Source organism: Eurosta solidaginis, chromosome 1 (assembly GCF_040869045.1).
Source record: "Eurosta solidaginis isolate ZX-2024a chromosome 1, ASM4086904v1, whole genome shotgun sequence".
NCBI classification, from domain to species: Eukaryota; Metazoa; Arthropoda; class Insecta; order Diptera; family Tephritidae; genus Eurosta; species Eurosta solidaginis.
Window position 1 is genome coordinate 346,466,027 of NC_090319.1, and position 26,867 is coordinate 346,492,893.

The following is a 26,867-nucleotide window of genomic DNA, read 5'->3' on the forward strand; positions in this document are numbered from 1 at the left end:
ATCACAAAATAAAAAATCCGATATTTCCAACTTAGTACAAAAAAGTTCGAAGAGCCAACTAAGCCGATGAAGGGTTTGAATATTAGGCTCGAATTTTTAAACGTGTCGAAATAATTTTCGAACGGCAGCTATAAGGCTGATGCATATTCACTGCGAAGCTTTTCGTACTACAAATACGCTCGGAGTATTTGCCAAACTACTACGGAGGGGCCACCCCGCGAAGATAATATTATTTTATTAAATTCAAAAAAATTTTTTCGAAAAATATTTATTTTACCTTTTCCGGGACTTGAATCCGGGTTGTTGTTGTTGTTGTAGCGATAAAGAAACTCCCAGAGGATTTTGAGGAGTGTTATCGATGTTGATGCTCTTTTGCCGGATATAGATCTGGTACGTTCAAACACAAACACCATTAAGATACAAGCCCGACCGTCTGCGGAACGATTTAATATGACCACATTGAACTTCTAGGCCAACCCCCTAATTCTATGAGGGACTTGTGAACTCGAGAACCTCGGCTGTTAAAAAACAGGATTGGCCACGAGTAGGTGAGGTTGAACCCAGGTCCTTTGGTGTGGTAGACGGAGCACGGTATCATAACATCACGGAACGTAAATACTCCGATTGTATTTCGGACATGAAAAGCTGCTGCCTTCTAGAATCCTTTTGGAGCCGACATAAGACATATACAGTATTTTCTTTCACCTTTTAATTGTTTGTCTCCAATTTCCTGCTTGCCTTATGACTCTTTGGGTCATTATATTTTCCTTATCCACGGCGCCCACTTCGTGACATAGGTCTCTCTTATTACGCTCAGTTATTTTCCACCCATTCGTATCCCGTTTCGAATTTCGAACTGGTTTTCCAAAGCAAACTTAGCGCCTCGGTGCTACTTATGTATGCACATGTGTATTCATGTTGTGTTGCGTCCAGCTGTTGGCAATGAAGTTTGTTCATCTATTCGATATTGTGCTATCGCGTTATGAATTTGTGCTATGAAACTGCTGCGCTGCAGTTTTCAGTTCGGTTTCGTGCATTAACGTAAAAGGACGTATAAGTCTCGGTAATCGTTAATTTGGATCGCGGTAAAACGCGGCGTTTTTGTGTGTGTTCGATTTAATTGATTAAAACAAGTGCAGTGAAATAAAATTTTAGACAAATGTATAATTAAAGAAACAGTTATTAAATGTTAACAATAATAATTAAATTAAAATCTAAAGACAAAAGTATATGGAGTGTTCTGCTCTCATAACGCTTTTGCATTACAGCATCCGCCAGCAGGTTCACTGTGTTTTTAAGGAGCGGCAGGCAGCTAGAAAAACGTCTCCGCCTCAAGTCAAAGTGGAAGGAAATAAAAAATTTTGCTTTGTCGCTTCATAGGCGCGAATTGCAAAACATAATTTGAGTGAACGAATGATGAAAGGGGTGAAGTGCATTTTGAAGCGTCTCATTGATATTTACAGTGTCGATTCTATGAATGTGTTTGAATAAAGACAATTTAGAAATGTTTTAGTGCTCGCAATTAAATTAATTACTATTTGGGCGTAAATTGTGGAAAGTTAAATTGGTTTGCAAAAATGTTTGATCTTAGAAATTGTGCTACAAAAAAGAAAATTTTCGTTAAAGCTGCATTTCACGCTTCTGAATTTTGTGTTGACAGAGCAAACAATTTTTGTATTTGTGTGTGTGTTTAGTGCTCTCCTAAGCCAAATGTCATGCTAGAGGTCAAAAATATTGTGATGTGAAGTGAAGACAAATTTGTGGATAAATAAATATTACAAAATTTTGTTTTTATTTGGTATACCTACGCAATGCTTTTGTAAACAAAAATTTACCATGCGCCTTTTGGTATTTTAGTAATGAAGCAGCAAAAAAAAAATTATATTTCGTGAAATTGTTGTTTTGTTTTAAGGCATGAAACCTTATTGAGGATATTCGCAACATTGGCAGTGAGACTAATTTTGACGTCTACAAAAACGTGTAATTACGCGAAGCATCTTCTACTTTCAAGTTGCGATCAAAAAAAGTAAGTGCTTCTATATAAGGATATAAAGAATAAGAATCACGGGTTCAAAATACTAGCTTAATATTGTTCTAACAACAAATGCAAACAAATTGAATCAAATTGTTTAGTTTACTTAGATTGGATGCTTAGGTATACCCCGGACTCACGTGCAAGGTACCGTTACCACCTAATTTCTATCAAACAAGTAAGGAAGGCTAAGTTCGGGTGTAACCGAACATTACATACTCAGTTGCGAAATTACAGCTTTCAAAATATTTAGATTACCTTCTTTTAAAAGTGGACGGTGCCACGCCCCTTGTTAAAAATTTTATTAATTTTCTATTCTGCGTCATAAGGTCAACCCACCGACCAAGTTTCATCGCTTTATCCGCCTTTGGTAATGAATTATCGCACTTTTTCGGTTTTTCGAAATTTTCGATATCGAAAAAGTGGGCATGGTTATAGTCCGATTTCGTTCATTTTAAACAGCGATCTAAGATGAGTTCCCTGGAACTTACATAACAAATTTCATTAAGATACCTCAAAATCTAGTTTATGCCGTTACGGAGTACCATTCGGCGAACAAAATTAATATACTCCGCGAGCTTGCTCAGCTGAGTATAAAAATTGTTAGTTGTCAAAATATGCATTTTGACCTCCGGTTTATGAATCCAAAAGAAAAAATTAAAAATTTATTTCTGTCAAAAGAAGCAAAAAATCTGTTCAACGGTTGGTTAGGGCTTTATGGTTTTTCAAATATAAATTTCTACATCATTTCAAGTTGGATTTTAGAAAATTTCAACTATATTTTCAAAATAAAAAATAAAATAAATGTAAGGCGCGATAACCTCCGAAGAGATTTTAGGCCGAGTTTATTTTCCAATTTGCGTTGTGCTTCTTTCTGTTGTTCCAACAAATTCGCAGGACGAGACCGACTTGTTTTATGCCGCCTCCGAAAAGCTTTTCATGTCAGAAATACACTCGGAGTGCTCGCCAAACACTGCTCAGGCGCGACCCCGCTTAGAAAAAATTTCTTCTAATAGAAGAAAGTTTTTTTCTAAAATTTTGATGATGCTTTGCCCCGGGTGTGAACCCAGGATCTTCGGTGCAGTAGCCGGAGCACGCTACCATCACACCACGGCGGCCGCCATTGTATTCTAGAAAGAGCCAGTTGGATTTTATAATTGCCGTTTAAATTTTCGAAAGCGTCAATTGGATTTTGGAATTGCCAATTGGATTCTTGAAAGCGTCAGTTAGAATTTTGAATTTTTAATTGAAATTTTGAAAGCGTCATTTGGATTTCAGAGTTTTCAATTGGAATTTAGAAAACGTAAATTGTATTTCAGAAAATGTAAAAAAATTATATTCACACTGCCTAATTGTCGATTGCCTGCGTTTCGATATTTCAAATTTATTTAAAAAAACTCAAATTGGATTTCAGCAAGAGAAAACTTGATCTTTTCAACGTTTTATAAAATTCAGTTGATACTTTCTTAAACCCAAGTGACAGTATCTGAAATACAATTGACAATTCTAAAATTCAGTTGGCGCCTTCGAAAATCTAACCGACTATTCTCAATTCGAATTAACCCTTTCTAAAATTTATCTGGAGATGGTGTAGTATTAGTAATAAAAATTTAGAAGTGGTCCTATAGGTTTCAACCCCAGATATTCAGAATAGTCCATTGGTAAAAAAGTCACTTCATTTGGATGAGCCGTTTCTCAGTGATAAGACCGTACTATTATTATGTTCTTAAAAAATAAAAGTTTTATTTTCGAACTTACGAAATAAAATTCATGATTTTATTTCTATTTGTGGATCTTTTATAGAAAAAAGTCCGAAAAATAAAAATGATGCAATATTTGTCACGAAGATGCTATTGGCTTCATCCCATAAATTTTCATGTATTACAATTTTTTAACCTTAATCATCTCCAAAAAAACTATTAAAACGGGTTCGTATTCGTGGCAGACAGAAAATTGTTCTGCGTAAATATAATTTTGAACTCCAAACCGGTGTTGTACCCACCCACGGCTCTTTTTTTAAATTGCGGCCGAAGGCAGAAAAATGACTTGTACAAAAAAAAAAAAAAAAACTATGAATCGGGACGTCGACTTCGGGCTTTTTGCAAATATCTTTTAACACAAATATTATTTCCGCTTTCGAGTTCTTAAAAAGGAGGGATCGACAATTTTTAATACAAATTAAATAGTGCACCGTCTTGTTAAACGTTACCAAAAAAACTTGGGATCTTTTGTTGTTGTTGTAGCGATAAGGACAGTCCTCGAAGGCCTTAGGGAGTGTTATCGATGTTGGTGGTTCTGATCCGGCAAGCAACATAAAGGTACTAGCCCGACCGTCTGGGGAACGATTTAGTATGACCACATGAAATCGTCTAAGCCATACCGCTCTCCCACCCCCTAGATCCCTGAGAAGCTCGAGGTCGCCAGAGCCTCGGCTGATAAAGAAACAGGACTCGCCACGGGTAGGTGAGGTTGACAATTGGGTTGAAGAAGCTATAAATTGCACTGGCAACACCTTGAAATAGTTGCGCTAAACAAACCATTGAATCAATATGGTATTTTAGTCACCTCTTGCGACAGGCATACCTGCCGCATGTATTTTCTACGCCCCCTAACCCGCTGGGGGTAAACTTGGTATCTCAAAGGTTTAAACGAGGCTTAGAATATTTTAGTTTACATAGAACAAGATTATCATCATTTAACGCCCGAAAAAAATAACTAGATTTCCCATATAAATTGCTCCCTTCGATAATCGGTAATTAAGAACAAATTTTAGATGTGCCGATTTTTTTTTAAATTCCACGCTGTATTAACTTTGCTTTTTTTTCTAATTTACTCGTTTTCTATGTATAATAATTTAATGTAAAATAACTTGGAAAATATACATTTTACAAATATAACAAACTTGGTCTTGAAGACAATAAATAAATATGATGAAAAAATACAACCTCGAGAGTGTAATCTCCAATTGGAATCACGTAATAAAAGAGAAACGTGAAAATCTGACAGATAATAATCTAGTTCGTAGGGATGGAACATGTGTGAATGCGTAGATTATCTATTTAGGTCTTATTGTATGTGTAAACGTGCTTAAAATATACACCGAAAGAAATGAAGCTAGTAAAATCAACAGATCAGGATTGTTGTTGTTGAATTGATAGTTATTAATAAAATTTATCGCATTAAGGTCAATTCAACGGAGTTTTTTGTCAAGAGTACAAACTTGTATGGTAATTTCAACAGAAGAAAAACGTTTGATCTCAAGTTAACATTATTCTGTAAAATTTACAGGTTCTCAATCGATATACTATATGTTTCCCCTGTTACAAGAGATATCAACAGTCACTGTTATACTTTAACGGCTTATCTGACAGTTCTTTGACATTTTAAAATGTTCGTTTTGAATACAATTTTTATAATCAGCTGAGCTGAGCTCACAGAGTACATTAATTTTGTACAAATAACGGTACCCCTTAGCGGCATAAACTAATCGAGATACATAGATAGACTCTGCTATATATCAAAATGATCTGTGCGAAAAAAGAAATTCATTTAGCCATGTCCGTCCGTCCGTCTGTCCGTAAACACGATAACTTGAGTAAATTTTGAGGTATCTTAATTAAATTTAGTACGTAAGTTCCTGGGCACTCATCTCAGATCGCTATTCAAAATGAACGGAATCGGACTATAACCACGCCCACTTTTTCAATATCGAAAATTTCGAAAAACCGAAAAAGTGCGATAATTCATTACCAAAGACGGATAAAGTGATGAAACTTGGTAGGTGAGTTGAACTTATGACGCAGAATAGAAAATTTGTAAAATTTTGTACGATGGGCGTGGCACCGCCTATTTTTAAAAGAAGGTAATTTAAAAGTTTCGCATGCTGTAATTTGGCAGCTGAGTATGTAATGTTCGGTTACACCCGAACTTAGCCTTTCTTACTTTTTCCTCTTAATATTATAGTGAAAAGTGAAAAATAATTTAAAAAGTCCTTTTCCTGGAGGATAAAACGATCGAGCACGTTCTGTACTCATTCCCTGCGCTTGCCAGGCTAAAACTCCAGCTATTAGGAGTGAAACAGCTGGCAGATCTAGAAGCAGCAAGTGGCTTAAGTCCTAGGAAGCTTCTAATATTTGCCAAGAGGACGGAGTTATTTTATAACAAAGGTCCTGGTTTTTGATAGGGTTTTCAGTTTGGTCGTTAAAATAAACTTCTGGTAACACTACGGACTAATTCAGTCTATGTGAGGTCCTCATGGACCGGCCAGTTCAACCGAACCTAACCTTCGTTAAAATATAAGGATAATTATTTCATCGAGCGGCCGCCGTGATGCGGTGTTAGCCTGCTCCACCTATCACACCGAAGATCGTGGTTTCATCTCCCGGTCAAAGCAATAACGAATATTAAGAAAAGTTTTTCTAAGCGGCGTCGAATCTCGGCAGTAATTTGGCAAACACTCCGAGTGTATTTCTGCCATGAAAAGTTTCTCAGTGGAAATTCATCTGCCTTGCAGATGCCGTTCGGAGTCGGCATAAAATATGTAGGTCCCGTCTCGCCAATTTGTAGCATCATAGTCAACTTTCAATAAAATGTATCAAATATTTTTTGGAAAAAAATGAAACCTGGCGACATCATGACGGACAAGGCGACCGCTGTCTTAAATTACCCGCACTCCTGTGTTGATCGGACTGTTGAAAAATATATCCCACTTAAACCACGCTTTTTTTCTGTTGTTCAACTTTTCCCCAATTACCTTCTGCCCATATATTCATTCTGTCATAAAATACATACATTTTTTGAAACACTCATTCAATTAGCTACTCAGGAAACATACGTACAAAAAGGGTTTAAAGTTCTATCATCTATATGCTTTTTAGCTTTTGAGCCACTGTGGGGCGTCTATTAGTTATATGTGAAAAATTATCACTCCATATCCATCCACAATTGTTTAATAAAGGAACATTTCACTGTGGACTTTACGTTGACAAGAATGTTGATAAAAGAAGTTACCATTAAACCTCTAGTTCCAGGCTGTCACCCATTTATTTTGCAACTTTTCTTTCCTTGTCTGGTCTGCAAAAAAGGTAGACCCTGCAATAGGTTTAATTTTCGTTCACGAAGCTTGTTAAATTAGAACACTATGAACACATTCAGTCCACGTGAGGTCCTTATTAATCGACCAGTTCATACCTAAATTAGGAATGCTTAGAGAAAAATTAAACTAAACCCACAGTAACACAGTTAATATGGCTCTAAAAAATGTATTTTCAGAGGAAAATTATTTGTGATTTTAACGAAACATGCCCTGAATAACCAAACCTGTTGATACGCCGAGTCAATTGAAACACAATTGTAGAAGGTCCTTTCAAATTATTTGCGGTATAATCCATAAAGTACTGAGTTTTTAAAAAATAATATTTTTTGTATTATTTCTCGATTATTCTGTAAGTTAAAATTTATTAAAAAATTTCTTAAATGTGAATGGTTAACGCCGTAAATCACTTATCGCTGCCGAATTGTCTAATGGACACGCTTAAACTTTTTTCAAAATTTTAATAGTTGAGAACGCAAAGAGGGTGCCACTATAGCGTATTTACAGGAATCCAATAGCTTCCAATCAAAGATGGTTGCGACTATGCAGATCGACGACTGAGTGGAATATCACCTTATCTTAGCTGCCTTTTCGAAAACGCACTAGTTATATGAGATTATTTTGGAGTAACACCCTATTCAGGGCCCATATCGTGTTTTACGATCCGTGATCAAAATCTTCTTTTTAAATCACTATAGCTCTGAAATGGTGAACCCTTTGAATGACATATATTCGCTAGTGACCATACGTACTCATTTAATTACAATTTTTATAAATAGTTTAACAGATACATATTTATCATTCGAGTGAAGTTAATTTTTAATCTGTCATCGTATAGTATGATACGGGCCCAAAATTGCTTTCATACACGTCATATCTTAGGATTTCGTTGAACAACGCCCTATATCAAAATTTTTTTTTCATAAAGACCCCAGTTAATGCCAAAATTTAATAAATTTAAGCTCAAAAAGGGCGTTTTTGAAACAAATTCTTAAAAAGGTGTTATTTAAACATTTTCTGAGATCTGGCGTTTTCGAAACGACAGCCGCGATAGGATCGTATTTCACTCAGCAAACGGTATAACAAATCTTGTCTTTTAGATGGAGCAAGGATCTGAGCCATTCCAGGAGACTGGTGAAAGAAACGTTTAAGCTGCAAAGGTCGCAAGAATTGAAGTAATAGTGCAAGGACGAGTATAGTGATCCGTTGAGGATATGCTAGCGTGAAATTCACAGTGCAAGTAGAGTCTCATGGACCAATTTCAGCGCGTAAATTGAGCGCTCTAGACAAAACACGTAGTAAGGTCTTAGCAGGTGAGATATTTGCGAGAAACTTGTGACCTTTGCCCTTGATTACTGAAAAACTGGCCCATGACTCAAAGTAGCGGGTATCGGTAATCTACAGAAATATGGAAATACCAATTCAAAGTTTAGATTCAAGCAGTTACAACAAAAACAATTTGACTTAACAAGCTTAAATTAGGCCAGTTAAAATGAATATTTTATCTGCTTAGTTTTAGCATCATGGCTTAAACGAATAAATAGGAAATTAAATAGGAATTTTTAAGATAATTTGTTTCCATAAGGGCATAACTTTTAAATACTTAGTTATTCTACATACCAGACCCTTGATTGCTGTGAGTAGGTGAATTTGAAGTCTATGCTGATTAGTTTATATAAGCAGTTGTTAAAGGCCTTTGATCGCCCACGTAGCGCTCATTTGTGAGAAGCCCACTTTGCTTCAATTTTCTTTTTATTTTATTTTTTGTATTCAACATCCTTAAAGTTTGTAACTTTTTCCTTTACCTTTTCCCACCTTAACTTTATGTTCTTTTACAAATGCCAGTTTTGCAATTTTGTTTCATACTCCTTGTACGCCTTGCCGCAGGCGCACGTAAATATTTGCGTTTTTGTAATTTTTCACAATTTTCTGCGTTCGCTTTGCTCCCCCTGCGTTTTCGTTTTAAGTCCTTTTTGCACTTGGAATCCTCTTTCGGTTTGAAATTTTTATATATATTTTATTGTAATTCTTGCTATGCAGGATATTTAAGGATATATTTAAGCTGCTTTATTGATTGCACTCGGGTGTTTGGGTAAATCTGTTTTTCAGCCTTTTTTCAGAAGTTCCTGTGTTTGTTTATATATATTGAATTTCTTTGTGTGTAGCTCAATGTGTTCTTATGGTATTTTTATACCTTTCATGAAAATGAAATGGTATAATAATTTCGTCACGGAACCCAAAATTGTAAGTCCTTAAAGGAAAATAGATAGACTCACCATTAAGTATACCGAAATAATCAGGTTGAAGAGCTGAGTTAATTTAGCCATGTCCGTCTGTCCGTCTGTCTGTTTGTATGCAAACTAGTCCCTCAACTTTTGAGATACCTTGATAAAATTTGGTGAGCGGGTGTATTTGGGTGTCCGATTAGACATTTGTCGGAACCGGCCGGATCGGACCACTATAGCATATATCCTCCATACAACCGATTTTTCAGAAAAAGAGGATTTTTGTAATATCTTACTCAATTTAACAGATTGAAGCTTCAAACTTCACCATATACTTTCGTGTATTGCACATATTGTTGCCTGAAAAAATTGATTAGATCGGTTGTATAAATAGTCTATATCCCCCACAACCGATTGTTCAGATAAGAAACTTTTCGTAATTACTGCCCTATTTTAAGAGCTAGAGGCTTCAAATTTCAACGAGTGCTTACATATATAGCATATATTGTTGTCTGAGAAAATCATAAAGATCGGTGGTATATATAGTATATATATGGTGGTATATATAGTATATATATAGTATATATATATATATATTCGCAATTTTAGCCCCATTTTAACAGCTAGAAGCTTCAAATTTCACCGAATTCTTACGTATATGGCATATCTTGTTGTCTGAAAAAATCATAGAGATCGGTTGTATATATAGTATATATCTCATACAACCGATTGTTCAGATAAGAAACTTTTCGCAATTTCTACCCCATTTTAACAGCTATAAGTTTCAAGTTTCACCGATTGCTTACGTATATAGTATATATTGTTGTGTCAAAAAAGCATAGAGATCGGTGATATATATAATATATATATGATGGTATATATAGTATATATATATAGTATATATATATAGTATATATATATAGTATATATATATAGTATATATATATAGTATATATATATTTTTTTTTCACCAAATGCTTACGTGTATAGCATATATTGATGTCTGAAAAAATCATTGAGATCGGTGGTATATATATTATATACTTCATATAAACTGTCATTTTTGCCCCTTTTTTACGGATAGAAGCTTCAAAATTCATCAAATTTCATCAAATAATAACGTTTACGTCATATATTTTTGAAATACGTGATTCGTAGTCATAGTTTTTACACGCAGACCACAAAAAACCTGAAACTTTGCATCCTCACACAAAGTACCTACCTATTTTTTATTTTATATTTATCTTAAAAATCGTTTAGGTATCTAGATCTGTTCATTATATATTTCTTATCTTATACATCCGATTATTCGGAGATTAAGAACGGCATAAGATTATTGTTCAGCCCCATTCATGAAAGGTATGAAGTCTTCGGCACAGCCGAAGACAGTCCCGTCCTTACTTGTTTTGTTTGTGTTTATGTTTCTTTTTTCTCCTGCAATGCTATGTCTTGCTTATTTTGCTACTTTTGTTGCTTTTTTTCCTTCAACACACAGTTCACAGTTGTCTCAGTCTCATAGTCAGTCCATAGGTGTCCTGTACGCATACAATTTTTTTGTTTGCCTCGTTTGCTAAGTCTACTTTTCGGCGTGTCTGCCATGTGCCAGCATGTTTTTTCTGCTTGCCTGTTTGCAATGTATGAATTTGTATTTGCTTTTGGTTTGCCTTTGCCCTTTTCGCCTGTTGTTACAATCATCAGTTATTTCAGTCCTATTTTGTTTTTATTGAGGGTTGAAATAAAAATCATCTTCTTCAATGCAATTTTGTTTTGTTGTTGATGTAAATATATATATAATAAGTTTGTATGTACATATGTATCTTTGAGATTACGTTAAATGAATGAAAGAATGAATGGGCAAGTGATAGTTTGAATGAAAGGATGTGTATTTGATTGTATGTACAAAACCAAAAATGGTAAACGGATTTACTGACAATTGTCGGCCGTAGAATACAAATCACTTGGATTTTACTAATTGCAATTTTGGAGTTTTTGTTTACAAATGTACATTGTTTGTGTTTCATTTGTGTTTAGGTTTTTTTTTTAAGTGAAAATAATATTGAAGAGTTTAGTTAAAGGTTTTGGACAGTTGAAGCAATTAACTTTTTTCGTACCTTCTTTGCCATTAAGGCCCGGGCTCTCAGTGGATGGTTAAGCTAAGCTTAAACTGAGTTTGCTTAAACTCTAGTAAAATTTAAACTCCAGTTAAACTACTGAGCAGTTTTTCAGTCACAATTTAAGGCCGCTTTTTGGGTAGGCGTTTTTGGAACGCAACATTGGTTTTTTATTATCTAGATAATTTGTAGAGACGTCAACACCTGGATTTTGTTTACCCAAAAACATGGAAAAATATTTCTCCAGCCTTAGAGAAATATATATCTAGTTCAGGAGCTGATATATAACATGATGCTGCAATTATTCTTAAGCTAGCTAGTAATCAAGTTGATATTTTTGAAATGTATAGTTATCGAGTTGATCTCCAACGTCATTCTCAAAGTATTCTACAACATAAGAGAGGTTTTGAGAAACACTTAGTTCTATCCAACACATTTCTCCAGTTGATATCTTACATTGGATATCGAGTTGAAAAAAATCTCAAAGGTGATACCACCAAAACCAGCAGCTGTTTATTGTGAGAAGTAGATACGTGGTTGATAGCAGTAATGGAGCGTAATTAATCAAGAATAAACTATATATATTTTATTTTATTTTCGTGAAAATACTGTAGTATGGAGTCTTACATTTGCGTCCTGTTAGAGAACCAAATATGGAAATTAAATGAGTTTCAACTTAAGTAATAGCATTTCTTGCTTTATAAAAAAATCCCTATTTTGCTGCGTATGCTATGATTATGGAGTTGAGCCACTGTTTCGAAACAACTCTTGAGATTTTAGAAGTATACTAGTTATCAAAATGAACTCTAATGCTGCTCAAGCCCAAATGCTTGCTGGCAATATTCGACACCATTGCGAACGAACGTGAATAACTGATAGATTAGCTTACGCTCGGCTTAGACTTAAGTTAAAGTAGACTAAAAACTGCAGAATAAATGTAAGCGTAGTTTAACTGACAAACTCAGTTGAACACCAGAGTTTCGACTGTATGGATTTAGGTGGAAAAAAGTCAAAACCATTATAGTTGTGCTCCTAAATTAACTTAACCACTGAAATTGGATTATACAGAAGCCCCGTGCTTGTAATACTAAACATTTTAGTGTGTGTGTGTATATACATATACATTAGGGTGCTTCAAACAATTTTTTCCCCAACTCTTACCCTTTTGAATCTTTTAATTGTAAATATAATTATACTTTGTCTCAGATTTGCTCAACAGTAGTTTATTTAATTAAAATAGAACTGCAACGTACTTCTATATAAGGTTATCATTCATTTATGTATTTACTGTAAATAAATATTTCAAAATTTGCAATCGTCTCTGACTTTTTTTTACTTTTGCTTGATTTGGCTTTTTCTTTCATTAAAAATGCGTTGGTTCTCTCCTCGGATTTGCCAAACTTTTAGGGGCAATCTATATGATATATTTAATAAAAACGCCAATGTTTTTATCAGCGCATGGAGTGTAGACAACTCATAATCATAATTTTCAGTTTTTGCAATGTAAGAAGCAACTGGTATGTTCATTTGACTAGGTTTGGCATCGCAAATGTAACAATTTTGGATACCCTTCCTCCCTGAGAGTATGTTATATATTCAATATTTACTCAATTGATTAATCTGAGCTCTTATATTATCTGCTTCGCGTTTCACTAAATCTGTTGTTTCTTTTTGAAAAGTAAATTTGATTGGACGACAATGTCGTGTTGATGAGGATTTTGAATTTATCCAAATTGGAGTATCGTGGTCACCATTTAACACAAGCTTTAAAGGCACGAAACAAAATAAAAGTAAATACTCGTCAGTTGCAGCAGCATTTTCAAACTTTTGCTTGTATATGCTATGCCCTAAAGTCCCATCTAAGCCCCATTTGCAAATAAGTCTTGCTGATTGGACTTTGTCAGCTCCAGAAATGGACAAAGTGTCTAACACGCGCTTAGTGGTTATGTCCAGCAAAGACTGCAATGTAAAACTAGCAGAAATCTCATCCACATGACTGCATTCATCAGGTGGAAAGCATATTTTCTTAGATTTCGTTAAACTATAGAACGATGGAAAGACATCGTGATCTACACCCAGAGCTGCATTTCTCAATAATTTATAGCTATTGGTAGTTAATTTAACGTTAAGGTAGAGGCCTATCGCTTCATCACCAGAGAGACACCTTTGTTTTGAAGCATTTACCTGCATTTTCCATATCTTTAGCACTGTCTAAGTCATCGCTTAGGTCTTTAATAATGCTAGCAGCATCTTTTATCCTTGCCAGCCTAGGGCGTGCTCGGCAGCGAACAAAATTTCCTCCAAAGTGTAATTGTTAAGTATAAATTCTACTCTTTTTATTTTAGTTTTCTGCAGTTTTGGAAGTCCTTTGAGGGTCGACCGAATGGTTGTTCTTTTGTAAAAGTTTCTTCAGCAGCATACGAAGGAGCATCTTGTTCCTCCAGTAGAAAAAGTATATCCTCACCATTCAACCATTGCTCATACTTAGAAGAGAACCGCTCAATCCGTTTACCAGCGAAATTCCACTTCTTATCAATTTTGAACATCAACAATTTTATGTTTCTTTTTAGTTCATCTTTTGCATTATCGGATATACAAAGGTCAATCTTTGTAAGTATGTTACTATATATTTTTGGAATAATTCTTTTCGTGATATTATATAAGATGGAACTGAAAATCGAAAAATTTAAAAAATTAAAAATTACATAATTTTGCAAATCCGTGCGCTACAATCGGCTTATATGAGCAGAAACTAGATGAAATTCTCAACAATATGAAACAACTTTTATTGAGTTACTAAGGGGAACTCACTTTTTTTTTGCTACTAATCTAAAAAATTTACAATTCTTGTTGTTTTTTAAGAAAAAAAAAAACACCAAGATCCAAAATTAATGATAAATATTTTACCTGGATTATCCACGACTCGTACTGAATAGATATCGTTTAAAAAATTGCGGTTTATATTAAATTTATTACCGCTTAACGCACTTATACCGATTAATCAATATCACCCGGATTTCACAAATTTCCACACAAATGCACCGTTTGTCGAAGACTGGTGGCGCTAATTACCCGAAATTTTGCGCACACGACTTTTAGTAATTGCCCTCTAATATAAACACATTTTCGCTTTTATCTGTCACTATGACTTTTTTCCACCTGCCGCCTTATAGTCGAAACACTGTGAGACATTACCATCACAACACGACGATTGGAATGGGGTGAGGCGCATAGTACAGGAATCTAAGCACAAATTGCTCCTTGAAGGCTCAATATATAGAAATCTGGACTATAGTCTTAGTGTGACACCTTTTAATAGTTTTAAATGTCCATTCTCTGCTTTTGTTGCTAACGAATTTCATCTTTATCCGTCTGCTTTTTTGCTTTCCATGCTTACCTTCTTATTTCGCGGGACAGGTACGACTGGTGCAATAAGCGGAAGCTACTCTCAGAGCTGCTCTTCATCGATAGATTTTAGAAGCTCGCAGCAATTCTTTTCCCGAAGTGTATTTGCTCTTCGTCGTTAGATGTTAAAAGCTTATAGCGGATGTTCTTCCAAAGTGTGTTTGCCCACTACAATAACATAGAAAGGGTGATGATCATCACTTGCTTCCTTTCGCCCTCCTTTGGTCCTCCAATGTTTGCCAACACCATTCTTACAACCTTACCTGCTCAGATGTGTTCTCAGTCGCAGGTGGAATTTGCGCAGAGCATGTTAATCAGGACTCTCTCCTTAATAGTTGACTTAGATTGATATTATTTTTCTATAAGAGGCATACAAATCAAATTCTATATTTAGACAAAGCTTTTTTTACCTACATTTTTTCCGCTGCCCACTGGAGTCCGCGCCCTTAGGCACTCATCTTGCTCTGTGTATCGCACTCGAAGGTTTGATACATAAGGATGCGATCACGGATATAGCTTCATTTGGCGTGCTGTAGATAGCAAGGAATTTATAATCGCTATATTGAGGCGGCGCTTTGTCAAAAGCGTGATATTTCTTCGCTTTCAAGGACGTCTCCGACTGCACCTAAAGTGTATTTTACTAGTCTGAAGAAAGTCCTTCAGTTTGTTCTATGGCGTCTGCGATACGTTGTTTTTGGAACCTCTAAAAGTATATCTGCTCTCAATAATAATGAAAAGGCCAGTTAGAAAATCGCAGTAAATTAAAAATGTTCCATAGAATGCTCGAACAGCATCAATACTTTTCTAACAGCCTTCTAAAATGCGTAGATCCGGAAGGTCAAAAATCTCTTCACATATCGTGCACTCCACTAAACCTTCTGGGAGTGCCTTTGCGGTTACAAGAATGGTCTAATTGTTACATGACAACTCTATACTTTAAATACTTTTGCAGTATCACTAAGCGCTTTCAACGAACACAACAGTACTTTGACATTTTTAAATGCTGGTTATAAATATAATTTTTCCCCTTAATTTTATAGTGAAGGAAGAAAAATAATTTGTGGAGTCCTTTCCTAAAAATTTAAGTATAATCATTTCATTTGACAGTTGCTTCAACTCGTTCTTTATAAAAAAAGAAAACTTCTATCTCACAACTGACGAAAACATGTTTGCAACGTTCAGTTAGAGTAATATTTAGATGCAGTGATACCAAAGCGAGGGATTTTCGCCTTTTTTTTTGGGATTTTTTAGTAATAAAATTAGCTAAGAAAGTAAAAGCTCCAGCAGTATTTCACTTGTTTAAGCCTTGCAGCGAATCACCTTACTTCCAAACTGGTACAGAACTATTCCATTAAAAGACGATACTTGTTCTGTTTCTCTTCTCTCGCATTGCTTTCAATTAACACTTTTAACATTGTGATGACCCACAAAAGTCAATTGCCCCTTCGCAGAAATTCTGAACCCGTTCTAAACTGCTTCAGTTATTGTTGTTTTTGTATTAACTACCCTGCAGTCAAACCAACTAGTTGTATACTAGAAGAATACTAGTTTGCAAAAATCTCAACTAGTATGAGTTCTGTCTTTTTTCCATATTAGCAACTGGTATTTTTAACACGTCGATATCCTACGAAATATCAATTGCCAGCCTCTGCATCAGCATCATACCAATTGACAAACTAGTCATTATATACACCAACATCATACCAGATGACATACTAGTCAGCATACCCATCAGACTCATACCAATTGACATACTAGTCAGTGTATTCAACATCAACATACCCGTTGGTATACTACTCAGTCTATGCATAAATGTAATAACAGTTGACATACTAGTCGATATTTGCATCAACATCCTACTATTTAATATTCTAGTTGGGTTGAAAAATTACTTGAAAATTGATAAATTAGCTCAAATTTATGTTATTCATAATATTTCATATATATAAAAGGTATGTATATATATACATATGTATATAACTTTAAAATTTATCACTTCAATACATTATACTTTGGAATAAATTTTAATAAAAATACGTACATATATGTATATGAAAACTAAAAAGTAACGGAATAACACACGAATGTGACGCAATCTCAAGACGCAGGGCTAAGTTTATGAGTTCACCATGGCCAGAACATTCCCAATTTAAATCCCTCAAGCCAAGAGAACTGCTAGGGTTCATCATGGAAGTCGGATGGGATGAGCTGCTGACCAAAGGTCGCAGTGCAATCCTCAATAAATTATCCATCTATCTAACGGAGAAGGAACGAACCAGTAGTGGCTGACTGTGTAAAAACAGGCCAAGCTGCACTAGCGCCGTCCTGTTATGAGTGTTAATGGAGTTCAGAATGGTGGTCGTGATATGCACTTTACGGAAGTCATGCTTATGCCTGGATAACCGAACAATTTCATTTAATTGAGGGAATCATAACGGCTTTAAACGTTTTCGTTACTGACTAAAAGGATAATATTGGTAGATACTGGCTGGGTTCTGGTCTTTCTCTGTTATTCTGGAAACTGATGCCCTCATGGCCAAGTTGTTTTGGCATCGGTATAGGTCTTCCGCTTGGGACTATTGATATGGAAGACTTGGTCTTTTCAATAACTTCTTTAACCTCTGTTGAGGTAACGGTGAGGGTTGACTCGTCATGCTTGTGTTTATGTGCCCGTTGATTTGGACGATATCTAGCATTGTCAACTGAAGTATGCATTGAAAATTGGCTACAGAAAACACTCGCGCATTTCCTCGAGCCGACAGACGAAATTCTAGTCAAACGAATTATTTAAATACTAACTAGTATGAATAACACCACAAAATTATAGTCAATTAACTAGAATGTTTGCTGACTACTTTGGCTTTTGACTGCAGGGTATAAATACACCTCTCGAAGGTTTTATGGAGTGGTGTTGATGTTGATGGACCTTCCAAATCGGATCTTTCCAATGGGATCTGGAACCTGGCCAAACGGAGGTGTTTCGAATATATTGAATGAAAGAATTTGGGAAATGGCTGTTTACAGTGGAAGATTATCTCAAAGCAATTATTAAGACATGAGAAGCAAGCAGTTTCAAAATTCTGAGACTCAGGGAACTATAAAAAAACATTAGAATACGAAACGTTGCAGATTCATAGTAAAAGACTATGTGGGATTGCAACAGGTTGAATGAGACTTATGTAGTTCTATGAAATTAAAATACAGCCTATTTTACTGAGCTCGATATGGCGTCCGTTATATTTGTTCTGTTAAAGTCAAATTGATACGTAATTGGGCTGTATGTGGAAAAATTAGGAAATTTATCGTTCCAACGAGGAGAAAAATGGTAGAATACAATTCATTTGCATTCTTGTTTCTATGGCATCACTGCTTCAATATCATACTCTACCGCAAAAGTGGTGAGACTGACAATGCTTTCTCTAACCTAAATGCATATAGAGTCTAAACAGGTATATATTCAAAACAGTGCATTCTCGCTACTTCTTTTATTTGACTAAGATTTCTCAGTTAAACTACGCTTAAACTTATTCTGCAGCTTTTCAGTTCACTTTAATTGAAGTTGAAGCCGAGCTTAAGCTACCCATATGACAAGGATAAACTATAGTTAATCTATCAGTTATTCACGTTCGTTCGAAATGGGGGCGAATATACACAGCAATCATTTGGTCTTGAGCAGCATTAGAGGTCACGTTGATAACTAGTATACTTCTGAAATGTCAAGAGTTATTTCGAATCATTGGCTCAACTTGAAAATCATGGTGTTCTCAAACCAAAAAAGGCATTTTATAAAAAGCAAAATTTCTGTTACTTAAGTTGAGAAAAATAAAATTCTAAATTTGTGTTCAAGCGCTGTTCTCTAATTGAAATAAAATATGAGATTGGATTACTACAGTATGTCACTTAGATAAAATAAAAAGCAATTTTAATACATTTTTAATTTATAACACATCATGACTGCTACCAACAAAGTGTTTATTTCTCACAATAAATAGCTGTTGGCTTAGGTGGTACCGCCTTATAAAAGTTTTTTTTTTAGCTCCTTCTTAACTCGATAGCCAACGTAGGATATCAACTAAGAAATGTGTTGGATATTCATTTGAGAACTGTACATTTCTCAAAATCTCGAGAGAACAATTCGAGAATGACGTTGGTGATCAACTCGAGAACAATAAATTTTACAAAATTACTTAAAGTTTGGATAGTGATTGGAGAATGAAGTTGGATATCAACTCCAGAAGTAGATACATATTTATCTAAGGCTAGTAAAATATTATTTCCATGTTTGGTGGGTAAACCAAATCCAGCTGGGTATAATAAATACAAAATTACATATATAAAAAACACCGCACATCTTCATCGTGTCAAAAAAAATGTTTGAGCTTCGACAAGAGAAGATGTGTGTTTTTATATATATAATTTTGTATTGATTATACCCAGATGTTGTGATAATTAAATAATAGTTAACTTACCTTCCTGAGGAAGACGCGAATATGCGTCGAAAGGCGTAGAAGATTAAATAAATGACTGTCTTTTTTCAAAAATTGGTCGAAAAGCTCCATAATTCAATAATTAAAACTTTACGATCTGGCCCAATATAAAATAAAATCCATCTGTTTCCGTATGTACAAATTTTCCATAGCGGAACCAGGAACAAGTGATCAAAGGAAATCAGATGATTGGTACTTTTTTTGGTATGATTTGACACTTCAACTTCCGGTGCAGTACGATTTTGACATTAGTCCATCTATTTACAAAAATAACGTACATGGAATTTGTTTTTATATTTGTATGTATGTCACCGTGCTGCCACCTCGCATAGCTTCGCCATTTTGCAGTTGCTACAAATTATCTAGATAATAAAAAACCAATGTTGCCGTACAAAAAAGCCCACCCCAGGGCGTCCCTAAACTGTGAGTGAAAAACTGCTCTGTAGTTTAACTGGAGTTTAAACTTGACTAGAGTTCAAACAAACTTAGTTTAAGCTTAGCTTAACCAACTACAGATAAACCGGGCCTAGCTGCATTTTAAGCAATTATGTTAGTTAACTAATTACTTCAGTTCACCCATTCCAATAATAATATAGCAAACATTCCTTTTCTTTTAAGTAACATTAGCCATTTAAGCGCTGAGTATGCAGCAAGTGTCCACAAATAATGTGCCACGTTTTTGAAATGAAGTCTATCTACACCAAAGGCTCCAATTACTTGCAAAAGAAATCCACACCAGAAACTCTTTGGTGGTGTTGAAGTCAAGTACAAAGGCAGACAGACAGAGAAAAATAAAAAAAAAGAACGGACGCGATTGAAATAAATAGAATTGCACACAAATAAAACAAGTTAAGTTGTCTCAGTTCGGGTGTAACCGAACATTATATACTCAGCGTGAGCTTCAATTTATCATTTAATTTCAGATAAATTACTTTTCTACATAACACGTGGCAACACCCGTTTAAAAAGAAATTTCTCCGCATTTCCTGTTACAATAAAACTTGATAAGTGAAATATCATTGATTCAAAACTACTTTTTTGCTAAGTTATGGCTTATTATTCTAGTCTACGACCCTTTTAAACTTGTCTTATGTCTAAGTTGCCGTGGTCTTTAACCGATCCCATCCATTTTTACTAGAAATATTTTCTACTATAGGGAAAATTAGTGTACACAATTTTAATACGATCTGTTAATTTTTCTTCGAGTTATGGCTCCCGAAACATAGAAAATTGCTTAGTCATAAAAGGGGCGGTGCCGCGCCCATTTATTAAAATTTGAAGTTTTTCGTATTTATTGTTATAAATCCACTTGGGAAATGAAATACCATTTATGTAAAGCTCTTTTTTGCAAAGATATAGCTTATTTTATTCGTCCACGACCCTTTTAAATATCTTTTATATAAAAGTGGGCGTGGTCCTTAACCGTTTCCGTTAATTTTTCTTCAAAGCATTCCTTATAGTAAAAGCAACCCCTCTGCCGAATTTTGTTACGATAGGTTTAACAATTTTTGTTTTATGATTAATAATCTTTGCAAATTTGATTTTATAAAAAGTGGGCGGTGCCACGCCCATTTAAATTTTTTTTTTTAATTTTTATCAAGAGTCACAATATCAGTCCAAACGTCAAATTTCAATATTCTAAGTGAATTATTTTCTAAATAATCATGCTTTTTTTGTTTTCCAAAATGTTATATATATAAAAAGTGGGCGTGGTTATCATCCGATTTCACTCATTTTCAATACCAATCTATTCTGGGTCCAGGTAAGCTCGTGTACCAAATTTGGTGAAGATATCTCAATATTTTCTCAAGTTATCGTGTTAACGGACAGACGGACGGACGGACGGACATGGCTCAATCGAATTTTTTTTCGATACTGATGATTTTGATATATGGCAGTTTATATCTATCTCGATTCTTTTATACCTGCACAACCAACCGTTATCCAATCAAAGTTAATATACTCTTTGTGCAAAGCACGCTGAGTATAAACAGAAGACGAAAATAAGCAGACAATTAATACAGAACATAAAGTGGTGGAAAGGGGAAATTGTTAAATAAATTAAAGCGCTGGAATGCCAAAACTCGCGCTCCTTTTAAGGAATTGCGCTAAGAACAAAGTGTTGCCACATTGCATCTACGTATATAAGTATGTACTATTATATCTACACAGCTAATCGCTAAGGAAAAAAAAACAAGTATTTGCGGAGCTTAATCCAGCACGAAACTAGCTTTGGACTTGGCTAAGTCCACGCTATGACATGGCCGTTTGTGTCAGCTTGGTTGGCTTGGAAATGCCAACATGATTGGTGGCGATAGTCGTTGCTATGAGTGCACCAGCAAAATGAACTGTGCCGCAGCTGTGTGAAATGCAGTAGGCGACATAAAATCAAATTGAAATGTGCAATGGATATATGTATGCTCTGGCGACTTCAGAGCCACTACACTATATTCGCTTGCAAAAGAAAAAAAAATCAACTGTGCAACGTGCGCCGCATTTTGTTGCGCGAATAGCCGTTTGTCCGCTGAATTTCTAATGAGGAATATTGCTACCTCACAGCTACCTGAGAAAAAAAAGGCTATAAAAGAAAAGATGCTGGGGAATCGCCTCAAAATAATAATAATTTCCTTCAGCGCCAGGAAGAGCTTACGTTGCCGATATAAAACCTGTAGATGGTGCTTTTGGCGGCAATTGAGAAGTAGCAAGAAACAGCTATTTAAAAACTTGGGTAAATCCGTTATCTTGTGGTGGTATGTCATGGTAGCGCTGCGCAAGCAGTGTCAGTCATTTAGCCATGCTATGTCCCAACTCTTATGTCATAATTCTTGCACTATGGGTAGGCTGAGCAATCAAAGCGAAAGATCAGTAACTAGCCACGGTTACACCTACAGATGCTCCTAAGAAAAAACGAAGCTATCCATACCTACATAGCTTGGAATTCATATAAAACTGTAGGGTTGTGCCTGCTATCGCTAGATTACGGTTCCAAATCTGGGTATAATTTCTTTCTCTTTATCCGGCACAACGATTCGCTTTTTTTGCGAATCTTCCAGACTAGAGAAGTGGAAAAGTATCGATAGTTTATTAAAACTAATAGTGTAAGTAATACTAGCGTACGCCAGTGATTGCATTATATTTTAAGATACTTTACCTTCGCCGTTTAGACCTGCTGTTGAACATTGTACATATACGGTAACCAGCGATGCTTCGGGTACAGCCTATCGTTTGAAGATAGGCGCAATGTTGCATAGAATTCCAGCAAAAGATTTTTTACTATAATCCAGAGTAAAAGTTTTGGAGCAATAAAATTTGTGCAGATCTTAACATACATAGATCACTTTCTGCTCTCGCTGTTCTTAGGAAGAGAAAAAAAATGTCTTGTCATGAGGCATTTGAGATGTATTTGAAACGAGCACTTTTCGTAAGCTTTTCCTCTTAGCCTTAGGGCACTTCACACATGTTATAGTTCACTTTAGTCTCTAACGTGGGAGCGCCAAGGAAAATGAAGTCTTCCTCCACCTGCCTCTCTCAGATCAGTGGAGGTCTCCCACATCCTCTATTTTCAAACTGCTGTGTCGAATGAAATATTTTCTCGGCGGGAGCGTATTCGTCCATTCGCATAACATAACCTAACCAGCATAGCTTTTGGGTTTTTATTTGCCTCACTACACTATCTTCATCTCTGCATAAAGCTCACACTGTTCGTCATTATACCTACTTCGATACTCGCCGTCGACATCACGCACAGGGCCATAAAAAAATTTCTCTCGAACACTCCAAAAGCCGCGTCTTCTTCTCTCGGCATCGTCCATGATTCTGAGCCATAAATATCAGGACAGGAATGATAAACTCCTTGTAGAGCGTTGTTTTTGATCAACGAGAGATCAGTCGCCTACATAGTCCAAACTAACATTTGGGGACAAGAGTTATTCGCCGTTTTGATGTTAAAGCTGACAATGCTAGTTTCCAAATAGACGAAATCCATCACAGTCTCGTATTTATATACTTTAACAATGACATTGCTGCTAAGTACTTAGTCTTGTCCTCATTTACCGTAAGACCCACTTCTTTGGTCTTGATATCTAATCCAGAGAAATATTTTTTGAATGTAATCAAACTATGCGTGCAATCATCTTGCTTCGTTGCTAGTTGATCAACGACTAAACCACTGTCCCTACGATCATAGTATTCTCACCAACACAGTCACATTTTCGTTTTGAAAAGCCTGAATAATATAGAAGAAAGTAGATAGGCCCTTTGCAGCATATAGACAGAATTTTCTTTCCATACGGCAGCTTTACAGAGTTTTGCTTCTCGAGCAACACATACGAGATATTGTCCATAATCAGGCTAATATAGGTCTAGGCTAAAGACAGAATTGTTTGTGAAAAGGCGCACCGGAATGCATTTTTGCAATATAACGATTGCAATGTTCGTCATAATTTTGTTGCTGTATATGAACCAACCTCTTAGTCTTATTAACTTTGTTAGTCCATTCGAAAGAAAAGCTTGATATATTCTGGAAATTCTTCAATAAATTCTAAAAGCTGATGCTGGGGGTTTTAAAGTAAAAATATGTTTGTTTGATTTGCTGAAGAAAATGATTTTGTTAACAGAACATCGGAATAATTTTTTGATTTGATGAATAAAAGCCTAAACACATACACCGGAAATGGTTTAATGGATTCAGCCCATGGCGGTAAACATTTTGGTTAAACTATTAATGGACTTGTATTCCTGACTTTGACGTGGCAGGAGCTATGGCTCTAATCGGAAGGAAAGCTTTCTGGGATCAGCGCGCGTGGATTTGGGGCCTACTACGCGCAATCGGAATCATGATTAGAAATCAACTGCACCCATATCTAAATAAATAAATAATAAATGTAAGGCGCGATAACCTCCGAAAAATTTTAGGCCAAGCTTCCCTTTTGCGTCCTGCTCCTTTTAAATTTTCCTACAAATTGGCGAGACGGGACCTGAGTTTTCACTGAGAGCTTTTTATGGCAGAAATACACTCGAAGTGCTTGCCAAACACTGCCGAGGGACGACCCCGTTTAGAAAAATTTTCGTCTAATTGAAAAGATCTGTTTCTGAAATTTTGATGTTGCTCTTCTCAGGTCTTGAACCCAGGATCTTCGGTGTGGTAGGCGGAACACGCTACCATCATACCACGGCGGTGCACCCATATCTGCTGTCTAATTATACTGCTGAGGACCTCGTCGGGGTAGCTATCGACGAGAAGAGGAGAGAGTAGGCACTTATTATGGCATCCTGCTATGAGCCCCATACTGCCGAGTCACCGCCTGGGGAGTGCATGATGATAGTGGAAGAAGGAGATGCGCTAGCTAAAAAAGGGCGCATCCTTCGAAGCTTGCTCTGCAGATGTCCCAATTAGATTGGGCGATATTATGAGAAGGCGAGAGGTACACATGGTCGACAAAGCGCGAATAGCGTGAACCAGGCGCGGGGCTGTAAAGTGTCGGAGATCATGTGTAGGTCTTACAACCTTAGACTGAAAAAGTTACTCTTATTATTAAACAGAAAGGACTCAGAAAGGCTTAACTATGACAAGTATTCTGACTGGACACTGCTTTCTGGCTTTATATGCAGTAAAATATGACTTTCTCAAATATAGCAGATGTAGGAAGTGCAGGTAGCGTGAGGAAACGATCGAAAACGTTTTCTGCTCGTACTCTGCGCTTTCCAGTCTAAAACTAAATAAAGCTATTAACAATGATATAGCTATCAGATCTAGAAGCAGCAATTGTCATAGTTCCTAGAAAGCTTCTAATATTTGCCAAGACGACGGAGTTACTTTATAACACAGGTCCTGGTTGTTGATAAAGTTTTTCTTTTTGGTCGTTAAACAAACTCCTGGTAAAACTATAAACTCATCCATTGACAGGCCAGTGCAACCTAGCCTAACTTATATTCATGAAAGTTTAAAAAACTACGAAAATTATGCTTCAATTACTCTTTACCCATAACAATCCAATTTCGTAATAACATTTTCCAAGCTTGATCACCGCGTGACCGAATATAAGTTACAAAGGTAAATACAACAATTGTAGCGGAAATAAAGCGATTATTAACAATAATCCATGAGCTCAACAGCAAATCCAATTTAAGAGGCCAATGCAATGAATTTATATGACAAAGCCGTTGATAAGTCACAGTAAATAAAGAGAGCCAAAGAGCGCATTTGCAATGAATGCTTAAACGCAGGCTTCTACTTTGATAGATAGCGCGTCTTATTTTAAAAGTATTTAAACTTTAAGCTGCGCTTTGCGTTATACAAACTGTGAGTACCAAGATCGCAACTAAACCATACACTGAACTCAGCTAACAAAAACAGTAGCTGCAGCAGCCAGTCAAACCGGTTAAAACTTTCGTAAAGCTACCAAACCAAAGAAAACAAGTAAAGGCGGCTAAGTTCGGGTGTAACCGAACATTATATACTCAGCGTGAGCTTCAATTGCACATTTCATTTCAGATAAATTACTTTTCTACATAATACGTGGCACCGCCCGTTTAAAAAAACATGTCTCCCCATTTCGTCTTACAACAAAACTTGAAAAGTGAAATATTATTGATTCAAAACTATTTTTTGCTAAGTTCTAATCTACGCCCCTTTTAAACTTGTTTTATATCTAAGTTGCCGTGGTCTTTAACCCATCTCGTCCATTTTTTCTAGAAATATTTCCTAATATATGGAAAATCTGTGTGCCCAGTTTTAATACGATCCGTTACGTTTTGTTCGAGCTATGGCTCCCGAAAAATGGAAATTTGCTTAGTCATAAAAGGGGCGATGCCACGCCCATTTCTTTAAGTTTGAAGTTTTTCCCATTTATTGTTATAAATCCACTTCGGAAATGAAATACCATTGATATAAAGCTCTTTTTTGCAAAGATATAGCTTATTTTTTGCGTCCCCGACCCTTTTAAAAATCTTTTATATAAAAGTGGGCGTGGTCCTTATCCGATTTCGTTAATTTTTCTTAAAAGCATTCCTTGTAGTAAAGGCAACCTCTCTGCCGAATTTTGTTACGATAGGTTTAAAGCTTTTTGATTTATGATTAATAATATTGATTTTATCACAAGTGGGCGGCGCCACTCCCGTTTTCAAATTTGTTTTCAAATTTTTATCAAGAGTCTCAATATCAGTCCACATGTCAAATTTCAACATTCAAGGTGTATTATTTACTAAATAATCAGGTTTTTTGTGTTTTCCAAAATGTTGTATATAAAAAAGTGGGCGTGGTTATCATCCGATTTCGCTCATTTTCAATACCAATCTATTCTGGGTCTAGGTAAGCTCGTGCACCAAATTTGGTGAAGATATCTCAATATTTACTCAAGTTAGCGTGTTAACGGGCAGACAGAGAGACGGACATGGCTCAATCAAATTCTTTTTCGATACTAATGATTTTGATATATAGAAGTCTATATCTATCTCGATTCCTTTATACCTGTACTTACTTACTTAATTAATTGGCGCTTAACCGTCTAAACGGTT

At 35.7% G+C, this 26,867-nt stretch overlaps 1 protein-coding gene across 9 annotated transcripts in view; it reads left to right on the top strand.

Annotated features, from left to right (window-relative positions):
• The first annotated feature begins 996 nt into the window (after nucleotides 1-996).
• LOC137238021 (sterile alpha motif domain-containing protein 5-like) overlaps nucleotides 997-26,867 on the top strand; it is an 801,561-nt gene continuing 775,690 nt past the window's right edge. For all 9 annotated transcript variants that reach the window (XM_067762534.1, XM_067762532.1, XM_067762527.1 and 6 more), the window contains exon 1: nucleotides 997-2,026. The gene's annotated coding sequence lies outside the window, so the exon portion shown is untranslated. The remainder of the gene's footprint in view (nucleotides 2,027-26,867) is intronic.